The sequence below is a fragment of the Dendrobium catenatum genome, unplaced genomic scaffold (assembly GCF_001605985.2).
Source record: "Dendrobium catenatum unplaced genomic scaffold, ASM160598v2 fragScaff_scaffold_716, whole genome shotgun sequence".
NCBI classification, from domain to species: Eukaryota; Viridiplantae; Streptophyta; class Magnoliopsida; order Asparagales; family Orchidaceae; genus Dendrobium; species Dendrobium catenatum.
Genome location: NW_021319178.1, coordinates 8,002,024 through 8,025,480, shown reverse-complemented (window position 1 = coordinate 8,025,480; position 23,457 = coordinate 8,002,024).

Below are 23,457 nucleotides of genomic sequence, written 5' to 3'. Positions count from 1 at the left end.
CCAATCTTCAAGCTCTTCAGTCTTGTTCTTCTTTGGACTTCTTTTCTTCAACCCTTGGATTCTTCTGTGTAAACTACCCAAATGGATAAGGGGGGCACTTCCCATTTTGAGGGAAGAGCCACTCTTTCCTCTTTGGGTATAGAAAAAAGAGTGATCCTAAATTTGGATTTCTAAAATGGAAAAGGAATACTTCCCAAGGGGCATCTCTTTCCTATTTGGAATCCAAGCTTTGGACCAGTATCCCAACTCAAAATTAACTTTTCACAAACACTTGACAATTGCACAAATTACATTATATCAAAAAATAAAAAATATAGACTCACACTGCAGGGTTATCCTAAGCAGTAATATAATATATTATAATATATATATTATATATACTTAAAATATAAATATATATTATATATATTATTCCCAAGCCAGTTAATATATATGCAAAAAAAAAAAAACACACTTGGCACGCTCCTTTTATTTGTGGGGACTTTAGCAGCTGAAGCACCTGTGCAAAGAATTTATAATAGTTATGAATTTTTATGAATTTAGCCCCTTTTTTTATTGCCCTGCATGAGCGTGGCCACCTGCAGAAAACTGTGTGAACATCTAGATCGTACCTAACCTAAGGGTAATCTAATCACCCATCAATCCATCCACAGAGTGCAGAAAAAGTAAGCAGATACAACAAAGCAATTTCATCCACAACATGCAGTGAAAACTATGAAAAATCTGGCACACAGCAGTAAAATAAATACTGGCCTAACCTAGATCTAGAGTTGGTTGTCCTAGCACATCATCTAAAGTGTGTGTAGAAGGTCGTGTGGCAGGGGTAGATCCTAAGTTGGGTGATTAATCAAGGTTGTCTAAGATTCTGAGTTTGTTAAACCTTAAAAGGGGGATTTAGGTTAAACATTAAGTATTAGTGGATTAGGAATTTAATTAAATATATTTTAAAAGTTAATTGATTACTACCTTTGTTTCACACCGAGGCCGTGAAGTTTATTTCACCTTCCTTAGGGCTAAATTGATAGCCTCGTAGGCCTGGGTTACCCAATAGCAATCGGGGTTGATTAAGTTACTTCAAATTTATTGTAATTAAAGAATTGATTAATATAAAAAGGATTGTTTACTGATTTTAAAGGTTTTGTTAAGGATTTTATTAACCTATTAGGAAAATTTTGGAGTTTAGAGAAAACTTGAGATCCTTAGAGTTATCCGTGTATACTAACTAAGGGAGCAAAACTTGACTTTTAGAATTAGAGTTGATCTTAAGGGTTTTAGATTTTTAATAAATACTAGACCTAATTATGAGTTGTTAGACAGGTAGTACATTCAATTTGGAATTTTCTATTAAAAGTTATGAATTTTGGAAGTTTTGACCCGTTTTGACCTAAGGTTACCTAAAATGTTGACTCCTTGATTTTGACCAAATTATGGAGGTTTAATATTTTTAGAGAATAATAGATTCTAATTGAAATCATTAGCCATTAAGTTTGATTAGTTAGAATTTTTCTATAATTAATAGTGAATTTTGGAAGTTTGATGTATTCGCAGGAATTACCAAATTATTACAACTAAGGGGCTACTTAAGGGTTTGAACCCAAATGAGTCCCAAACTCCTTGAGATCAGTTCCAAAGGTCATAAATGACCTAAGGACAGATCATCAAGTGTTTAAAGACCTTTTGGGATTTTTAATGATTTTTTTGAATTAATTAAAACTGATTAACCTTTGATTTTACCTAAAGACTAAATTAAGATAAATGTAGAAGTCAATTTAAGAGGGTTTCAATTCTCATTGATTAGGGGATTAATTAGGAACAAACATTTTAATAGATTTTATGAGTTAAATGTAGTTCATTATCAATTGATTTGGGTTAATAGGCCATTTCTAAGAAGGATTTTTTGAGGCTCCTACTTGGGGAACCAAATGAACTCCAAAATTGATGAAATTTGGACCATAGGATCACTTGACCCTAAGGACAAAACTCACCAAATTTGAGCTCAAATGGAGTACTCTAAGGTGGTTAACTAAACCACCCAAGGTGAGATCTAAGTCACCTCCAAATCACTATAGGAATCTATCCTAAGCTTGGATTGGGGAAAAATCAGTGGCTCTACATTCCTTATCCTACACATCATCATCACACAAAGAATCACACCTTAAATCCCATTGGATAGGTCTATACCCCATTTTGAATATAAGGGTCAAACCATGACCATTGAACTCAAAATTTGGGGAAAGTGCTCTTGAACATCTTAAAATGTGGAGATAAAATTTGGACATGTCAAATACATATTCAATTTCAATATCCCAAAATTCCAGGCCTGGTGGACTTGTATTTAAAGAATAATTAAAGAAATTGATAAAATGCTCAAACTGAAATTAAACCTAACAATGACCTAACCAAGGCCTGAAACCATGGGGCTTTTGTAGGACTCCCTGAGACATTTCCAATGAGCCTAAGAACACCTAATTTGTACAAGTGTGGAGGGAGTTATGATTTTTTTAAGTTCCCTTGAATTTTTGGAATTATTAATTCGGCCATTACACAGTCAGCCTCCCTTTACACGCACCGCGCGCCGATTGGTTGGGCAATGATTTGTGCTGACCGTTATTGGTCTGATTAACCACAGCCGTTAGATGGCGGATCGGATGGCTGGGATTAAAAGCGCTCTGATACCGCGGGATCTAATCCGAGCCGTTGATCAAAATCAACGGCTGAGATTGCGTCTTCAACCTCCCGCACGTATCCGAGACCATGAGGCTTCTCTGGCGTGATCCGGGCGATCCCTCCGGTGAACTCTGATGAAATTTCACAGGGAGGATCAGGACAGTGGAAACCTTCAATCCAACAGTGGAAATCCGTTGGGGTGAAGGTTTCCTTCACACTTGACCGGACTACCTAGCTTGGGAGCTCGGGATGAAGAGATTACCACAGAGACAGTCTCAACGGATAAGCTTCTATATCGGGAAGCTTCAGGGGATGATGGCAAACTGATCTCCTTCAGACATTGGGACCGGAGGATGGCCGGAGGTGCGACTTCGAGCGGGATGCCGGAAGCTTTCACGGACGCTTGCTAGAACGGATGAAGGAATCAATCTGGGAACTCGAAGGGAGACCCTGGGAGGTCGAAGGAGCTCTAGGGAATGATTTCGAACAATTGGGGATCCTTCTAACACTCTGGGGAGCTCGAGCCTATTCAGCTACCTCTCGCGGGCTTGGACGGCCGAGATTGAGCTGGAGGGGGCTCAGATTGATGCCAGGTGGAAGAAGGCGACGTCCTAGGGAGGTCGTGGGGATCAAACCGGTGGGCATTAGCTTTGAGTCAGGGGTTGTCTCGGGGGGACCAACGGAACTCATTCTCTATTGGTTTCGACCGCCGACGACCTTGGTTTGGGTCAAGTTGACTGGGGGAAGCCGATGGGGACACGCTGGAGTCGAGGGTGGAGTCAATTTGGCCTGTGAATGTCTGGATTGAGTTGGTGGCTGGGTTGGACCCAAACCTGCTCGGTTCGAGTCGAATTAAGCTCAATCCAGGTCAGGTCAGACCCTGGGTTTGGTATGGGAGATAGGTCTGGGTCTGGTGCACCCAATGCAAGTGGCAATTGGATCAAATTTGGTCTGGGTTGAAAGATGGCTCGGGTTGATCCAAATCTGCTCGGTTCGGGTCGATTTGGGCTCAACCCAGGTCAGGCCAGACCCTGGGCTTGAAGTGGGAAGTGGGTCTGGGTCTGGTGCACCCAATGCAAGTGGCAATTGGCGGTCCAATTGATTTGAGTTGAAGAGTCAGGTCCATGTGTTTTGGCTACTTTGGGTTAGCTAAAACCTGACCCAGGTAGCCCAGGAGCATGCTGGCGGAGGCAAGTTGTTGGACCCTAGGGCCACCTGTTGAGAGGTGTATGATCAAGTTCAATGGGCTTTTTTAGTTAAGAATTGGCTCAATCCCAAGTGATCTGGGGTCACTTTGGGTTAGCCTAACTCTGACCCAAGTGAGCGCCAAGGGTTGGGCTGGTCAAGGAAGGTGCCCTTGGGTCAATGGGAAACCTAATGACACCTTGATTTGGATTCAAATTTTGATTAAGGTTAAAAAGAGCTCAAAGGAGACCTCTCTTTGGTCCTCGGATCAAGCTAAATGGCTAACTCCAAGTGAGACCAAGGCTTGGACCTCCAAGAGAGGTCTCTTGGTACCCAAGGGGTCATCCCTTACATTCAAAAAGACTTGGAGTTGTCTTGATTCAAAGATTTGAAAGAGAAGGGGTGTATGGGTTAATGGGTCAAACTTGGTTGAACTTGGTCAACCCAAGTTGACCCAAGGTTTGGGTGGTTGAGCTCAACAACGTTGGTGGTTTGATGTTTTGAACTTTTTGAAAAGTGCATTTCAAAAGAATTTGGAGTTGATTTGAGTTGAAATGGGCATTTGAAATCCCATAGGGGTATTTTGGTCAATTTTGACCCATTGGTCAACTAGGGTAAAAAATACAGTTTACTGCTCAATGGGTTACAATCAAAGGTCTGGAAGTGATTGGAGGCTTTGATGAGGGCTCCAAGACCAAAATCTTGAAGGTGTTAGGTCCAATGGCATAGACTGTAAATATTTGAAGGTTTTACAGCCTTTGGATTTTGATTTAGATTCTAGGGTTAGAGATCTCAGAATGGGCTCAAAATTGAAGGGTAACCTCTAGAGACATGTCTTATCACTTTTTAAGTGATAGACCCTAAATCAGAGGTCACTTGACTGGGTTTTGAAATGTTTGAAAAATCCTTGAAAAAGGTCTTTAGGATAGGGCCTTAAGACTTTGGATTAGAGTCTGGATTTCTGGATTTGGAATGAATTTTAAGTTTGAATGATTAATATTGAAGTATCTAAATCATTTACAATCATGTGGTGATTGTTAATGAATGGATAGGGTCAAAGCTAGATCAAAGGTTGAATCAAAGTCTAGATTGAAGTTTGGATTCTCAAGTTGATTGGGTCAAAGTTTGGATGTGTTTGAAGTTTGAATTAATTTGGATTTGAATTGAATGAAGTTTGAGATTTGAATTGATCAAGGGTAGGGATTAATTTGAGGTTGGAGTTGATCAAAGGTAGGGATTGATTTGAGTCTGGATTGGTCCTAGGATCTAGAGGGATTCTAAGATCTAGGATCTAGAGGGGCTCTAGAATTTGGGATATGGAAGAATCCTAAGCTCGAGAGTAGGCCCTAAGATCTTGGGTCTAGAAAAGAATCTTAAGCTCTAGAGTAGGCCCTAAGGTCTGGCTCTAGGAAAGAATCTTAAAGTCTAGAGTGGATCCTAAAATTTAGGATTGATCTGGAGTTTGGAAGGGCCTTAGTGACCGCATACAAAAATGAGATCAACAATAGTTTAATTAAACCATGTTGGATTCTTATAAAAATGTTCTCAATAATTTCATACTATGGAAGTCGTCTGTATGATCCTATGATCGTACAGTACAATCATTTCAAAAAATTTACTTGTTCATCGGGATGAAAAGATACGCATTTATTTCCTACCCTTGATATCATTTGTATGACCCTATGATCATACAATACGAGTAGTAAATAAAAAATTAGGAGTTCATCGGGACAAAATTGTATGTATCTATTTCATACTCTAGAAGGCGTATATACAAAGTTAACTTCATACAGTACGAATAGGACTTAGAAAATATTCCTGGTTTGGTTTGATTAACATCCTTCTAGAGGTACGCTCAAACCAAATCATCCCGTATGATGTAACATCATACTGTATAATAAGTTTTTAAATATTACAAATTTTTACACCCGCCTAGTGTGTGTGTTCACGGTTACCCAATTGCAATCACACTCTCTCAGACTCAAGAAAAGTACAAAAACTATGGACTCCAAAAATAATAAACCCTAATCTTTTCTGTCTTGAAGACTTTAGCAGTTTGGAGTATGATTTTCCTAAAACGTCAGTACAAACAAACAACAAAACCAACATATTTAATATATGCTAGCAGAAATAGTAGTGAATACAATAATATTTTGGAATCATTAAAAATACTTGATATAAAAATATAGTTATGAAAACTAAGTTGCAATAATTTCCGTCTTTTTTATTATTACAAAATAATTATTATTTGAGTTAACATTCAAGTCAAGTTTTCTCCTTACTCATCCTAAATAAATGACCAACTAAATAGCAAGGGGTTATCATGAAGATAAAAAATAACAAACCTAAACATAAAAAAAAAAACACAAAATAAAAAACAACATGACCAAAATTGACACGAACAAAATTGCAAACTCGAAAAAAAAAAACACGAAACAAGAACAAAAACATGACAAAAATACACACATACATCAAACATCATGCAATATTCTACACATACATGCACACACATCAATCATCAAATAATATTCGGACTTCCCTTTCTGACAATAATAAAAAGGGAAGTATAAGATGAAATAAAAGATTTCTATATATAAACCAAAATAGTTGAAGTAGAAAATGTTTTTGAACCAATTACAAATATAATATTAATTTAATAATACTAAAATGAAAAACTTTAAAAATTTAAATAAAAGAATAACTATGATAAGAAAAGTCTATCAGGTTCATTATTTATTCTAGAAAAAATTAAATAAAAATAATTATTACAAAAATGACAAAATGAAGATTAGTTAACTTCAAATTTAATAGTATATATTTTTGTTAATTAGATAGATTTAGATTAGAGATTGAATTATAATTAAAAAGTACAATAAAAGAAATTTTCAATTGACGATATTGTATATCTTTTCAAATATTGGTGGCACATTTTGTGCATCTTTTCTATTTGGGCTAATTTTGTGCCTCTTTTCACTTTATGAACCACTACGCATCTTTTCTATTTTTGTATATATTATGTATTTTCCTTTTTTCTACTTTTTGAGTCTTCCCAATATTAGTAATCTAAAATTAAATTTCACTAATAACAAAAATAAATATATTGAAAAAGAAATAAAAAATAATAAGACATCAATCTTGCAACAATTATAGCTTAGATATATTTGTCTATAGGAACATGAAATTGATCCTTATCTAAATCTAGTTATAATTTTAATTTAAATTTTTGAATGATTAAATTTGTAAGGAAATTAATTTGATCAAAAAAAGTAATTTAAAATCAATTTCAACGATCAATTTCAAAAGGTTTTTCTTATTAAAGACACAAACATTTTAAGAAATTATATTCAATGCAAGTTCATCATTCAATGAAGATCACATACAACCATGTTTCTCAAAACATATCATATTAACATAACATTGCATCTCACATCATACAACATCATCAGAAAACATAAAAACACCAAACTCACTAAGCAACATCAGAACATCAAATACAAAAATTTAGAAATAAGCACAACAATGAATAACATCTAGAACTCCGAGGGACCCTTTCTAGACGAGGTGGGGGATTGAACATTGAAATAACTACTAATTGTAGATATATTCATGTTCACTAAGTCAAATTGTCCATGAATCTACCCCATAACGGCATTATAACGAGCATCCTACCGGTTATGGTGAGTCTCAATTGGATGAAAGCATTGATCAACATGAGTCTCCATTTTGATCAAAGTGTTGATCGAATAACTAGACCATTTCTTAGTAGTACTTTTGATCAGTTTAAGTGCAGGTGCTGGAGCACGAGCTCCCCCCTTCATCCTTAGAATCATCACTCTCTAATCTCTGATCTCTCCCAAAAAGTTCCCTAAAAGAGACATCAGTGAAGTAGATAGGATGTTCACGGGAGGATTATAATGGATTAGGTTGTACTTCTTTTATAGAATGTAAGCAAATAAATATGTTGTAGCCACCTTCTTCTTCTCTTATGATGTGGAAGCACATTTTTAAAAAGATTGTAAATGTAGTCCATAATGCGTTGGGCTTCATCAAAGGGATTTTCAGTGATAATCATATAGGTAACTGTGGACAAGATTTGAGTCATGTTTATTTGACCACTAACTTTAGGGAAAATAAAAGTCTTCAAAACATACTGGATGACTCGGGCATTTTGACGGAAAGTGTAAACCATAGGTAAATGAAATACTTGGGATACACCTCTAAGAGTTTTATTGATTTCAGCCAATTAAAAATGGCCCTAGAAGTCAAAGTGTGGGCTTGAGTGCCTTTGGTTCTCAAATGAAGGAAGTTTCCTAAGTCTTCTTTGGTAATCTCTACTTGCTTTTTCTGAACATAAAAACTTATCCTAGAGTGGTCCTCATTGAATCTCAGATTGACTAAGAAGTATTGGAAGATTTCTTTGTGGTAGGCATAAATAAGGGTAAGAATGATAGAGAAATGAGTCAATGCAAATAGGGGCATAAAAGAAAAATGAAGATCACCCTAAATGAGAAGCCTAGAGGGGGCGAACTTGGCAGCATAGTACTTAAAAAAGGCATCCTCATTCGGCCTAGAAAGGATATAGTCATCCCTTCTGCTTCTAAAAGAGGAACCCTTAGAGGGACGGGGTCACTTGCTTGAACTAGCCATTCCTAAGACAAGGGCTCTATAAGGATTTGAAATGAAAAGGAAGTGAATGAAAAACGATTTTAAAAACCCTTCTATTTAAAAGAAAATGATCTATCATACAGTACAAAATTAGAATTGTACGTATGATTTTAAAATCATGTGGGATGAGTTTATTTTCATATGTATGAATGGAAATGGCTAAAAATAAAATAACTTTTTATAAAATGTCATTTTTGAGGCGTCCTTTCATAAAAGCTTTTTGACCACACGATCATACAGACAAAGAAGTGTTTGTCTGAGATGATTAGAATATTAATGATCATTTTAAAGATGGTTAGGTTCATCCCCTACATAAACTGACAATTGGATCATACAGATGAAAAATAATTCCATAAGTACAATCAATATTAAATAACTAACCCTAACTGGTAAATCGTCCCCACGCGTATAGACAAATCTGTACAAACTATATTATATGATGACGTTATCATATAGTACAAACCCTATGAAATTAAGTTTTGTATACTTAACTCCAGAACATACCATGCATATGCTATAGAATTCAAACAGGACAAAAAAGTTTCATATAGTATGAAAAAACACTTAAAAAATAAGGCATGAAAAATAGAAAAACTTATTAAAACCAATCTTTATTTTTTTAATTTTTTAATAAGTGACATGCTTCATAATAAAAGTAAAAAAAATGAAAATTACACAATAAAATATATAAAATTAAATAGAACAATAAAACAAAGGCAAACTAAACAAACACATATACAAAACATAAAGTTTGTGGAGTTTTAATTTAAGCATTAAGATCAATCAACTTAACCTCATTCTTAAGGTGCTAAATATTTCAAAGGATAATGATTTTGTAAAAATATTTACAAGTTAATTTTCAGTAGAAACATGATTCATTTTAATTTCTTCGTTAGTTATATGATCTTTAATGAAATGATGCCTTATGTCTATATATTTGGTTCTAAAATATTGAATAGGATTCTTTGAAATACAAATGACACTTGTATTATCACAGAAAATTAGAATTATGCTAATAGAATATCTTAAGTAAATCAATTATTATTTCAACCAAAGAACTTATGCCACACAACTACTTAAGGTAATGTGTTCTACTTTAGTAGTAGATAGGGCTACTGAATTCTGTTTCCTAATAAACTATGAAACTAAAAAGTTTTGTATAAATTGACAAGTTTCAGATGTAACTTTTTGATCAATCCTACAAACTACGATATCTGAATCAGAATATCTAATTATTCAAAAAGAAGAGTTATGCTTAGGATACCAAATTCATAAGATTTGAGTTCCCAAAAAATATCTCAGAATTCTTTTTACTATTTTCAAATGTGATTCTTTTGGATCAGATTAAAATCTAGCACACAAATAAATATTGAACCATATATCTGGTCTGCTAGTAGTCAAGTAAAGCAATAATCTAATAATCTCTCTAAATATCTTTCAATCAATAGATTTTTCTCAGGGTCCTTATCCAACTACACTGAGGAACTCATTTGTATAATTATAGGTTTAACATTATCCATTTCATATTTCTTAAGGATATTCTTAATATATTTTGACTGACTAAGAAAAGTTCTTTCCTCATTTTTCTTGATGCTAAAACCAAGAAAATAAGTTAAATCTCCCATTAAACTCATCTCAAATTCACTACTCATTATTTTTGAGAAATCATCATAAAATTTTTATTTGTTGATCCAAATATGATACCATCAACATATAATTGAACAGTAAGTATGTCATCTCCTATTTTCTTTAAAAAGAGAATGGTGTCCACACTTCCTTTCATAAAAGTTCTATTTTATAAAAAAGTTCTTAACCTCTCATATCAAGCCCTAGGTGCCTATTTTAATCAATACAATGCCTTTTTAAATTTAAACAAATGATTAGAGAATTTAGAATTTTCAAAATCTAGAGGTTGCTCAACATAAACATCCTCTTATATCACCTTATTCAAAAAGGCATTCTTGACATCCATTTGATATAATTTAAATCCTTTAAAATAGGTAAAGTCTAATAAAACCCTAATTGCTTTAAGTCCTGCTTTAGGGGCAAAAGTCTCTTCAAAATCAATCCCTTCTATTTGATTATACCCCTTAGATACCAATCTTTCTTTATTTCTAATCACAACTCCTAAATCATTCATTTTATTTTTTGAATACCCACTTAATTCCAACAACACTTTGATCCAAAGGCCTTTTAGTTAATTCTTAAATATCATTTCTTATAAATTAATTCAATTCTTCTTGTATGACTAAAATCCAAAATTCATCCAGAAGTGTTTGATTTTTATTTATGGGTTCAACCATTGAAATAAAAGAAGAATGATTCACCTCTTTTCTAAGTCCATGCCTAGTCCTAATACCCTTACTAGGTTCACCTAAAATCAATTTTTTAGGGTAATTCTTAGAAAATTTTCAATCTCTAGGTAAAAGGTATTCTTTTTTCACATTTTCTTCCAAATTCATCTTTTTAATTCCTTGTGAGTTATTTTCAATATGATTCTCTTCCAACTTTGGATCTTTCAAAATGTCAGATTCATCAAACATATTATGTGTGGTCTACTAAACTACTAAAGTTCTCTTGTTAAAAACTCTAAGTTTTTCTGAAATTGGAGTATCCAAGAAAAATTCCTTCATCAAATTTTGGATCAAATTTTCCTAAAGGAGTTTTCCTATTATTATGAATGAACATCTTACATCCAAAAATATACAAATATGAAAAATTTGGTGTTCTCCCGTTAAGAAGTTCATAAAGTGTCTTATTCAATTTGTATTTAATGTTCACCCTATTTAGAAAATAATAAGTTGTACTAACCGCTTCAGCCACAAAATATTTTAGAAGTTAATATTTTGCCAACATGTCTCTAGTGGCCTCAATTAATATTTTGTTCTTTCTTTTAATAACCCCATACTATTGAGGGGTCCTAGGCGCTGAAAAAGTATGATCAATTCCTTTCTCTTTACAAAAATCTTAAAACTTTTCATTTTCAAACTCACCTCAATGATCACTTTGAATCGATAAAATCTCGTATCCTAGTTTTCTCTGAATCCAAATTAAAAAACTACTAAATTCCTTAGATAATTCATGCTTATTAAATAAAAATTTAACCAAAGTGAATATTAAAGAACAACATTAATCACAAATCCAAAAACCTTATCTCCTAGACTTACAATGCTAACCAGTACAAAAAGATCCATATAAATAAGTTGCAATGGTTTTCTATGAAAGTTCGTTAGGGATGTTCGAACTTATATGAACTGGCCCAAGGCTAATAAAGAGAGAGGTGATTTGGAAAAGAAGAATCTTTTAAAAAAAGACAAAAACCCAAACCAAAATCATCACAAAAAAGGTGCAGAAGAAAAATAAATGCGGAAGCGATAATAAGAAAAGAACACACCGGATTTATAGTGGTTCGGTCAAACCTTGACCTACGTCCACTCCTTGGAGGCACCCTCCAAGTATTGCACTACAAAAGTGTCTTTCCTTTAGCCCCCACAGCTAGGCGGAGAAGCCCTTACAAAATCACTTCCACCTTTCCCAGGGCGTCGGAGTCGCCGGGTCCTTTGACACTAAAGAGATCTTCTTCTTTGGTGAACTTACCTCGAGACAAGCCTTGAATCCGATGGTACGAAGGTACGAGTTCGCCGGAGAAACCGTGTGGATCCCCCACCACACTCCCTTGAGTTCCACCCCCTCACAGGATCTTCTGCCTCTCAAACTCCACCCTTTCCTCTCTCCCTTTCAAGCTCTCTCTTCAAGTTTCCCCCATAAGAACGAAGCTACAATGGCTGCCAAAGACCCTTACAAAGTGCTTTGCCATAGCTTAAATAGAAGCTCTCAAAACGAGTTCATTAATGCAAGTTGCCGACATTATCGTCCAGGACGATAGGCATATCGTCCTGGTCGATTAGTTTAAATATAAGGAAAATTATCCTGAATATCACCCTAAAATGAAGCTGGATGATGTCTAATCATCCCGGACAATCTTGCGATTGGCCTGGACAAAATCCCCATTAATTGCTTTCCAAAACTGCTTGAGAAATTTTGGAAAAATTGACCTGGATCGGCCAGGATGATATTTTATAGTCCAGGCCGATATACCAGGACGATATCCAAAAATAAGATTTTCCTAAGTAGATATGGCGACAGATTCTGGCTGAAATGAGCCGATCGTCCTGGCCGATACAAAATCGTCCAGGACGATATGTTTTACATAAAGATGACTGCTTTAATGAGGATGCCCTAATTAGGGTTTCTACTTTTGTCAGATCGTCCAGGACGATATAAATATCATCCCGGACGATGTTACCAAAAATAGAAATCTTTTAAGGCACAACAGAAAATCTTCCAAGTTACAAATCATTAGATGCTACATCAAATACAACAGACTCAAGAAAGGAAAAAGATTACAAACTGACACAGACCTAGTCTACCCAATCTTGAGCTGGTTCCAGATTACAGTCTGATCGTGTGGACCTGAAATGTTAGCACATAAGGCAATCGTAGAGAAATAAGGAATGTTTGCTATCATCAAAATCATAAACCATAGATCTGCAACAATCTCCCCCTTTTTGATGATGGCAAAACATTTCAATTTGAATGTTCAAAAAAGGCAATTTCTTCTAATCTCCCCCTCACTAGAATAAACACTTTTTAAAAAAAAATAGAGGGGATAAAAATATATTTGTTGTTTTTAATTTTTTGAAAATAAGATACAAAACACGATAATAGTACAAAAATTCAACAATGCGTTCCCCCCCTTTGACATTTTTCTAGAGGAGGCACAAACAAAAAACAAAACGAACAAGAGATAAAAATGTTCCGCCGATCTGTGAAAAAAACAATATCATTTAAAATAGAAGTTTACCTCTTGGGTTAATAAAAAAAACTTAGGAGAATTGGATCGACAACGCATAGCCCAGAAAAAGCGTTAGGAAATTCATAATTAGATATCTAAAACTCGTTCTTTTAAAGGGCTCAAAACTTTTTTTAATCCAATATCCAAATGTCAAGGAATAATCGGGAAAAATGGAAACATTATTTTTCAAAACTCCTTCATAACATATATCTAATAGCAAGATCAATGCACGAATCTGAATCAGAACCAAATTTTCAAGCACAAAGCTTGCGACACATATTAAGGAATTTTCTTAAGTTTTTGAGTAGTATAAAGAAAAAAAAAATAAGCAATTTTCTTGTGGCTCAGTTTTATGCCCTCTTTCATCACTTGAATGGCTCTATTGGAGGCTCTTTTGATTTTAAAAAAAAAAAAAAAAATAAAAAAAAAAAAAAAAAAAAAAAAAAAAAAAAAAAAAAAAAAAAAAAATATACACTTTGTGTATTTTTTGTTTAATTTGGCGTACATTGCGCAATCTTTTGTTTTGACATTATTGGCCACTTATTTTTTTGAATTATTATTCACAATTATGCTTTCTTTCCTTATATTTCAAAACCAAAAGTAACACCAAATTGTAATGACACACGAACAATTGATTAAGAAATTTATATCGGTGGATATCAAACAAATCTTGCAAAAGATTACCTATGCCGATAGAAAAAAAATGTAGGGAGATAAAAAAATAGTTTTCAAAAAACCAATTTAAAAATTGATGAAGATTTTGAATCAAAAGTAAACACATAAACCTCTTTAAGGAAGAAGACGAAAGAGAAACCAAAAATACGCAGTTTCCTTCCTTTGACTTTTTTAGAGAAGTCAAAACTAACTTACCAAAGAATTAAAAAAAAACAATGGAAGTGGATTATCATTTTTTAGAAAAAGTGGATGTGTGTTCGTTAATCAGAGAAAAAAGGTTTCACGGGGAAAATTTCAAAAATAAAAGAAAAAAAAAAGAAAAACCAAAAAAAAAAAAACCCCCCCAAAAAACGAAAACGAACATAAAAAACCACCCCGGAAAAGACTTAACCCATTATCTCTACTCTTAGGTCCGATTCTTCAGGAGACCAGACTGCCCAAGATTTTTTGTCTTTTCATTATTTCCCCAGTTTAAATTTTGCTTTCACCTTGCCCTTTTACTTTGTAGGAAGAATTCTCTAAATTACTGGCACTGATTTTTCAGTATGTCTAGGCTTCCTACATCGAAACGCCAAATAACATCAGAAGAAATCTGGACATCCTTACCATTTTACCTTTTTTCCACTTTTACTTAAGCTTAGGTGAGCTTTGTGATTTGCCTTGACACGTCATTGCCTTTCGTCCCAAACTGGCTATCTCTTTCTGTATCTCCAGCTTTTTAGGACAATAGTTTCACTTGATCCAAAAGTCTTTTGACCCAAATTTGCTCGTAGGAAAATGAGTGAGCCAATCAAATTATCAGTAGAATAATTCATCAAATCTTTTGATTCACAAAATAACAACAACTTTGGCATCAAATTTTTCAAGTAAACAACAAAGTTTTATTGACTTTTTCAAAATGTTGAAAATCTTTTCTAAAGGCATTAATGAGTTTACAATTTGAAAGAATTCTGGTTATACATGTCTGAAGATCATTTCAAAAGGTTTCATTGGAAAATAATTCAAATCGACTGCGATTAACAAATTCCAACTTGGATTGCATGATTTCACTAGTGCCTATTGATATATGTTGGTGCAATTATCCAAACTTTCCTTACCGGTATCAGTGCCGTGATACTAACATAAAATCATCCAGAATCTTAAAGCACAGGAAAAATCCAATTTAAAGACTTTGCATTTCAATTGAGGCATTGAGCTGTGTTCTTGCCCTGTTCATTGACTAAAAGGAATATCAATTTTAACTCATTAACAAATGCGATGACCGTGCAATGAATAACCAGTTAAAATCATATGGCACATGAAAAAATCAATCGATTGCAAGAAAATAGACATGCGAGTTTTCCAAAAATCAAATGACATATTTTCAAATAAAGGAGGTCTGGTGATTGAAAAACCTTCTGTAATAGTACGATTAGCCATGGATCGAAATTCAAAAGCTTTTAAGAACTTATTTTTTGAAACCTGCTCTGATACCACTTGAAAGTTCGTTAGGGATGTTAAGCCCTATAGAACTGGCCCAAGCTAACCAACAGAGAGGTGAATTGGAAAACTTTAAAACCAAAGATAAAACTAAATCCAAAATCACTACGGAAAAACATTCTAGTTCTAAGATCCTTAATGGAATGAAAGAAAGACTTCACCTATTTTTCTTATTGACATGCTTCACAGAGGTGATCCTTAGTAAAGTCTAGTTTTAGTTTTCCTCTAATAAGTTCTTTTTTGGTAATTTTCCTAAGGTTCTTCATGCTAGCGTGACAAAGTCTCCTATGCCATAACGATGATTCATCAAAAATTATTTTTAGATAAAAAGTATTAGGAGATTTAATATAATTCAAACCAAGCATGTACATATTATTTATCCTAATTCCATTCAAAATATAAATTCCATTTATGTTTATTATGAAGCTAGTGGGAAAAAAATTTGCACTATAACCCTTATCACATAGCTGACTAATACTCAATAGATTATGGTTTAATCATTCTACAAGTAAAACATTCTCAATAAAAAAATTATTCTAGTTTCTAATCATACATGTCCCTTTCACTTTCCTAGTGGTATTGTCTCCCATTATAACCTTGTCTCCATTCCTGGCTTACAACAAAATGAATTATGTAGTATCTCCAGTCAAATGCTTCGAACATCTGCTGTTTAGGTACCAAATGCTCTCATGAGATCGTATGAGAGCATATCAAAGATTAATCTTAGGAACCCAAATAAGTTTGGGTTCTCCTCTTGGCAAAGTTAATCTATATGCATGTATGATATGATTTATTTTATGCATCTTTGGTCTCCACACTAAATGAGTTTTATTATGAGTAGTATAAGTGTGTGTGATATGCCCAAGTTATCCACAAGAAAAACATCTTACTCTAGAAAAGAATTTATTAATCTATATGTATTAAACTGTCTTTTCCTAGGTTTTAAAATTTTTGTCTTTTTATCGAGATTAAAAAATTATTTAGATGTAGGTGGAATCCTAGTTTTCTCAAGTTCTTTCAATTGAGCTTTAAAAAATGAGTTTGCATTTTCTAACACAGCATTGTCAACTCTTAAATAGTTCTATCTATTATCAAATTCATCCATAAATGTTTTAAAATCATTTTCAAGTTCAGCATAAGATGATTTCAATAGTTCATAATGTTTGTTCAATTCATCAAACTCATCTAATAATTTCATCTGGTTGTTATCAATTTGTGTGTGATCTTTCATAAGGATTTCATTCTCTTTTTTTAATTCAATATAATATAAATTTAACCTAGCATGCATCTTTATGAGTTTTCTATATATAATATGTATTTACTCAGAAACATTAAAAAGCTCTTCATAAGTTAAGTTACATACATCTTCTTGATCAGTTTGATCAAGCTTGTCAGCCATCAAACACTGGTTAATAACTTCTTCTTCTTCTTTAGTTTTTGAGGAATACGAAGCCGATTCACCCAAAAAGCAATCTATAATCTATTTTTTCCCATCCTCACATTTGTTTTTTCCTCCACCTTCTCCTTGTTAGGATCGGCTTTAAGATTCGAACATTCAAAATTTAATTGTTCAGGCTTCCTACATTCATAACAAATAATTTCATTATAAGCCTTAACATTTTTATGGAACTTAGCTTTATTCCTATACTAACGTATCCTTTACTTCCTTCTTAGAAAACTCATGAATTTATTTATCATCAAGACGATGTCATCTTTATCCTCAGGCTGAGACTGATTACTCTCCGATTCATTCACTTTCAACTCTATGTTCTTCTCCTTTTGCTTCTCACCTGCATCAAGCTATTTTTGACTCACTCCTTACTCATAAGTAATTAATGATCCAAGAAGATTGTCAATAGAACAAATAGTTAAATCTTTAGACTCTATAATAGTAGTTATTTTTGCATCATAAGTAGTAGGCAAATCATAAAGTAATTTTTTCACTTTCTCAGCATTCTTTAGTTCCCTACCTAAAGCATGCAAGGAGGTGACTATTTGTGTGAAATATGCATACATGTTAGTAATTGATTCATTTAGTTTCATGTGAAACAGTTCATAATCATGCAACAAAATATTCAATCTAAATTATTTCACTTTATTAGTCCCTTCATATGTGATATAAAGTCTATCCCATATTTATTTCTCACTTTTACAGGTAGAAACACACATATAATCTATATATAAGTGCATAGAAAAAATTATTCAAACATTTAGCATTTAACTGAGTTAAGTCACATTCTTCTATATTCCAATTAGAAAACAATGTTTTAGTTCTAATAACATCTATAAGTCTAGTTGTCCTAGTGTATCCTTCATATGCTAAAATCCACATGAGATAGTCAAGCGATTGAAGAAAAGTAGACATTCTGTTTTCTAAAAATCAAAAGGGGTATTATCAAATAATGGGGGTCTTGTGATAAAATATCCTTCAAGTGTATTACAGTTTCCAAAAGTAGCAATGATCATTTGCAAAATGTTGTCTAAACCTTAATTTTCAAAAGTAGGCTGTGATACCACTAGAAACGTCTATATAAGTTTTTAGACCTAATGCAGTTTTCCCAAGGATAACCAATTGGGGGGGGGGGTGAATTGGTTATTTTAAATTCTCTTGGAAATAAAATTATTCTTTAATTTTTTGCACAAAATTTTTTTTTGTCAATTTAAAATTTTTTAACCATAAAAATTTAAATGTATAGAAAAGTAAAAATATTAACACATAAATTTATAGTTGTTCGCTCCAACTAGACCTAAATCCTCTCCCTGAAGACTCCTTCTTAAGGTACTGCACTATTACTAAAGTAACTCTCATTTTACTCTGATAGCAAGGCGGAGAAGCTTTTACAATTACCCTCTCTTCAACCAATCCCCAATACTGTAGAGTACTGTCAGCCTTTCACACTTTCCAAGTGCTGGTAGAGTTCCTTCATCCTTTCACACCCTTTATGTGTCGGCAGAGTAACATCATCCTTTCACTCCCTCAAAGTGTTAGCAAAGTATTATTGTCCTTTCACACTCTCCAAGTGTTAGCAGAGAATCAAATATTATTCAAAGATCTTCTCTTAAGCATCTTAAAAAATGCGAGGAAGAGATTTGCCACAAATATAAAGAGATTCTCATTTTTGAGTAATCTTGTGAACCCTTCACTCTCTTAACTTGCAAGAATTCTCTCTCAAACACTCTCCCAAATTACTCTTACACTTGCTCTCAAAGAAAAATGAAGAAGGATTTCATCCACAGTCAGTTTATAGGACCTTATATATGAAAGACATGAAAAAATTTCCAGAAAATTGAAATATCTCAATTTGACCATCCATAATTGTACAATACGATCAACAAATGTACGTATGAACAATTCAAAATTTGTTTGTATGAACTAATACGAACTAATTTTGTATTCTTATTAACCTGAGAAGGAACTTTTATCATATAATACGATCAGTTCAAAATTAAATAGATTCATCCATTATGATTTAATACGAAATGATTTCCTACTCTAAATAATGTACTATACGAAATTTATATTCGTATGGTACAAAAGGTTTTAATCAAACCATATTTCATTTGTTACAAAAATGGCCTCAACCATTTCATACTCTAGAAGTCGTATATACGATCTTATGATCGTACAATACAAATAATTCAAAAAAATTACCTATTTGTTAGGATGAAAAGATATGCATTCATTTTGTACTCTGAAAGTCATCTGTACGACCCTATGATCGTACAGTATGAATAGTTCATAAAAATTTAGGAGTTTATCAGAATAAACTTGTATGTATGTATTTTGAACTTTAGAAGGCGTATGTATGAAGCTAACTTCGTACAGTATGAGAAGAACTTATAAAACTTTCCTGTCATTATTTGATTAACTATTTTTAGAGGAACTCTCAAGCCAAATCATCCTATATGATGCAACATCATACTATACATATACTTTTAAATAGTTACACATTTTTAAAATCCCCCAGTGTGTATATGCACGGTTACCCAATTACAATCACACTCTCTCAGACTAAAAAAAATACAAACTCCAAAAATAATAATCCCTAATCTAATCTGACTTGAAGTTTTCAGTAGTTTGAAGTATGATTTCCTTAAAACATTAATACACATAAATAATAAAAGCAATATATCTAATATATGTTAGGAGAAATAGTAGTCAATACAATAATATTTTGGAATCATAAAAAATAAATTATATGAAAATATAGTTATGAAAACTAAGTTGCAATAATGAGCTTCTAATTTAAACATACAAACTTTATCCTCTTTGAGCAATTAAAATTAGCATTAGAAGGAAAAAATTGATAATTAGCCTCAATAGAATTAACTTTGTCTTCAACAATTAGAATATTAGTGAAACTATTTTTAAAAATATTGTGATTTCACCAATTAATGATTTGGTTCAATCTTTTCAGCTTGAACCAAATATTCTTTATGCCATGAATCAAATTATCAAGATGCAAGGGGGCTTGTTAATTTTCCTGAACCACATCTAGGAAACACTTATGAAGCAACCACATATTTTGAAATATAAATTTAGGCAATGAGTACATCTTTCTAGCTTTAATTGTAATCAGCAAAAGGAGAATGATCAGAAAGAGTTCTACCAAGATTCTCAATAGAAATAGTGTTAAAATAATTAAGACAATTGTCATTAAACAAAATACGATCCAGACATTGCCCTAAATGGCCACGATTCCAAGTGAGTTTATTACCAGAAAAACTAATGTTAATCAAATTACAATCCATGATCGTATTGCTAAAATCCTCCATTAAATGATAGTTAGGCGTAGAACCCACCATATGCTCATAAGGATTAGAAATCATATTAAAATCACCACCAACAAGCCAAGGTAAGTTGCAAATACTATGAAAGTTATTAAGTTGCTCCCATAAAATTTTTCTAGTATTACGAGAAGAAGCAACATAGATAAAAGAGACATAACAATTCAAATTTAAAAATTCAATACTATAATGTAAAACTTGAGTAAAATCACAAATAACATCTTTCCTAATAGGTTCCTTCCAAGAAAACCTAAATTTTATTGGCAGAGTTAGATACACAATGCTTAAAACCTAAGATTCTAGCATTTGAAGGTAATTTAGAGACATTAATAAGCGGCTCAAGCAAAATAAAAATAGAAACGTTGTAAATATTGCAAAAATTCTTAATTCTTAATTTAGAAGAGGGGCAACCAATACGCCTAACCTTCAAAATAATAGTTTTAAACATAAGAAAGAGGTTAATGACTAGTATGTGAGTGATGAGTGATTTTAGGACATTCTAGAATGATGTTTTTTCTTTACCTGCCTCTTCTATTATGAAATTTAGTAAAACTAATGTCATTATCATCTTTAGCAAAACATTTAGCATCAATTTCCATATCCTCTGTGTTAGTAAAAGCATCACTATCATTTTGTTGGGCCATCTAACTTACCTGTTGAGGACATTTACTCTCAATAAAAATACCATCATCCTCCTCATTACCTTTGCTCTTCAAGGCAAGCTTATAGTTGCCTTCCCCAAGAGAAAGGCTATCCTCCACCAATGCTAATTCACCCTCCTCCAACATGTTACCATTCCCTGCAATGTCTTTACTAAGTAATTCAAAACCCGCATTAACTTCCACCACTTTCTCCTGCTCATTCAAAACTGATGGATTAGTAGCCATATTAGATAGCAACATAAAATTCATATCATACACATTTTTATTAATAATATAATGAATAATAGGGTTGAAACTAGCAATATTTTGGTTAGAAGTATTATCCAACATTTGTTCATCCATATTTCCACAACCAAAAGATAAGATATAGGTAGATTTAACATTAACTCTTTGAGCATGATACGAATAATCAACATTAGTAATAGTTTGTTCAAGATCAACACAAGCTAATTGCTTAGGATCCTTAGCATTTTCAGTCAGTTTAGGGTTATTTGCCTCTAAGTTTCTAAGATCAAGAATAATATTTTCCTGAGAAGGTGAATTCCAACATTCCCTTGTGGTTGTTTGGAAGAATCGTTCTCCTTACGAAGGTGAGGATGCTTCCTGTAACATTCATTTATAACAAGACCATGCACATTGCAATGAGAAAAAAAAGGGCAAGTTTTCAAATTTTACTTTTTGGAAGTAACCCTTCAACTCCAACGCAATCCAAATCTCATTTGGATGTTTCTTAGAAATATCCAACTCAACCAAAACAAGAGCCATGACAGTCGGGAAATAGAAGTAGCGGCTTGGTCCATTTGCAAAGGCCTTCCAAAAATCAAAGCCAATCCAAATAAGATTTATGAATTAAAGAAGTGAAGTCTAAGATTTGGAAAGAAATCCACATAGGAGAAATAGGGGATTCCTACCTAACATGAAAATTCAATGTCCATTTAAGTAAATGCATTTGACATGCTTGGATATAGTAAGATCTCCTATAAAGTACGACTCAACTCAAGATCATTAGAAAGTTGGATCGTAACATGCCCTTAATCAAGTAAACCAATATGGAAAGAACCCGACAATTTTAGGTTAACAAAAAATTTTTGTATAACATCAAGGTTCGGACATTTCCAGAGGATCTTTCCCACTAGTGTTAAAGCAAACAGAGCAACCATGGAGTCCTCAACCATCAAAGTCGGACATCCCTTAAACTAAGTATGAACAAAATGCAGCTTAGATGAAGAATAGGAAGAACCAACCAAAACATGCTTAAATGACTGAGATTTACCCTCAATAAGAGAGGAAGTTGAAGGGAAGGATGATGATAGAGTCCTAATCTTCAAAAGCAAAAAAATTTATAAAGAAACCTCAAAACAACACACAAAAGTAATAGGAAGAAACAATGAAAAAGAAAACTAGCGAAAGAACAAGAAATCCAACAACATGAAGATGGAAACCTAGACCGCCTCCAAATCGCCACAGCTCAAAAAGAGTTGTTGCACTCAATTATACATTAATCATGATTACTCTGGTAGCTATTATTATTATTATTATTATTATTATTATTATTATTATTATTATTATTATTATTATTATTATTATTATTATTATTATTATTATTATTATTATTATTATTATATATTTTTTTAATGGGAAACTCATGGAGGAACCTATACATTAATTAAAAAAAATACAAAGTCCTTAAGGGGACCTCAAGCTCTCTAATGCTTGAAAGAGCTATAAGATTAAATCCAAATAAATTATGAGCCAAAGATCCTATCTAAACAAAAATATAATAACACCTAGGTACATTCTAAGATGCACAAGAAGAATCATCCAAAAAGGAGGATGGTAGCAACCATCAATATTTAGAGCTAGCTTCCTGTCCAAAAAACAGCATCATAATAACCTACAAAAAAGAGATCATAGAAAAAAGAGTACAAGGCACATTTAGAGCTAGCTTCCTGTCCAAAAACAAGCATCACAATAACATCATAACCTAGTAAAAATAGAAAACCAGAGTCCATCCAAGAATAATATAGGCATCCGAGCAACCATCATAAACCTAATGGAGAAGCAAAAAAAAAAGCCACAAATATAGCTGGAATGATCTATAAAGGTAACCCCGAAAGCCTTCTACATGAACAGAAATCCAGCTCCAACACAAAAAATTCAAATAAACAAAACAAACCCGAATATCAGGCCATAGATAGTAATAGAACAAAACCAACAATGAAGTATAGTTGTTAAACATAGAACCAATTTCACATAAAAATAGAATGGCATGGATCCAAAATACACTAATCAAACCAAAAATACCACAGTCAAGGAAAGTGGAGTTCGGGAAGAAAGAGCTCAAGCAAGATTGGATCTCACAAACATCACAAGGAAAATATCAAGCCCACCCTATCCAACCAAAAGGCCTTAGCCACCCCCGCCCCCCCCCCCCACCCCACAAAGAAATAATCTCCAGGTAGAACCAGAAAAAACTAACAA